Genomic DNA, 908 nt, shown 5'->3' on the forward strand with positions numbered 1-908 from the left:
TTTAAAAGAATAGGATTTTTAAAAATGCATACCCCCTCCTTTGTTTGTACTTGAGACTCAGCCTAGAGCCTTCACACTGAGTTACATCCCCAATCCTTTTTGATTTTTATTTAATTTTTTAAAATTTTGAGGGCCAGCCAGATAGCTCAGCAGACTAAAGACCTGCTTAGGCAGAAGTAGAAGCAGGGGCAGGGGATTTGATTCCCTGAGCCTACAGTGCTGACCCCATCCCAGGGGCACGCTGAGAGAGCGATTGAGACTGGGCATGGTGGTGCATGCCCGTGATCCCAGTACTTGGGAGGCTGAAAAACAGAAGGATCACTACGAGTCTGATCTGTGTAGTGAGACCCTGTAGACCCTGTACTAAATACATTTTTTAAAAAAAAATTGGGACAAGGTCACACTAAGTCACTGACTTGTCCAGGTTTGATGTCAAACTTGTAATCGTACTGCTTCAGCCTTCCAGAGTACTGGTATTACAGTGTGTTTATATAGTTTTTCTTTTGTTAAAGGTACATTTAGAATATTCAAAAAATATAGAAATGCTCCAAGAAAATAAATGCAAAAACTTGTGCCATGAGTTCTTTGTTCCTACCACTATTTTAACTAATGCTATTCTTGTCAGGATTATGAGTAACTCATTTTCAAATTACTGGCTAGGAGACTACCTGGGGCCTCCGGATTCTGAATAGACCCACAGCGCAGGCCCAGCGTGGAACCCTTCAGCAGAACTACCTGCAAAGAGGCTAGAGGCAGGGCTGGAGAGATGGCTCAGTGGTCTAAAGCACCTACTTGGAAGAAGTTGGAAGAAGCCTGGCAAAGCACAGGGACCGCGGTTCAATCCCCCAGCACCACATGCCAGCCAGCCCCGCCCCCTGGTGGGCTGAGCTGACCACACAGACACACAC

At 45.4% G+C, this 908-nt stretch overlaps 1 protein-coding gene across 1 annotated transcript in view; it reads right to left on the reverse strand.

Annotated features, from left to right (window-relative positions):
- Positions 1 to 908, reverse strand: part of Efcab5 (EF-hand calcium binding domain 5) — a 242,731-nt gene that overhangs the window by 37,630 nt on the left and 204,193 nt on the right. The window lies entirely within an intron of this gene.

The sequence above is a fragment of the Octodon degus genome, unplaced genomic scaffold, assembly GCF_000260255.1.
Source record: "Octodon degus isolate 3935 unplaced genomic scaffold, OctDeg1.0 scaffold00072, whole genome shotgun sequence".
Lineage (NCBI taxonomy): Eukaryota > Metazoa > Chordata > Mammalia > Rodentia > Octodontidae > Octodon > Octodon degus.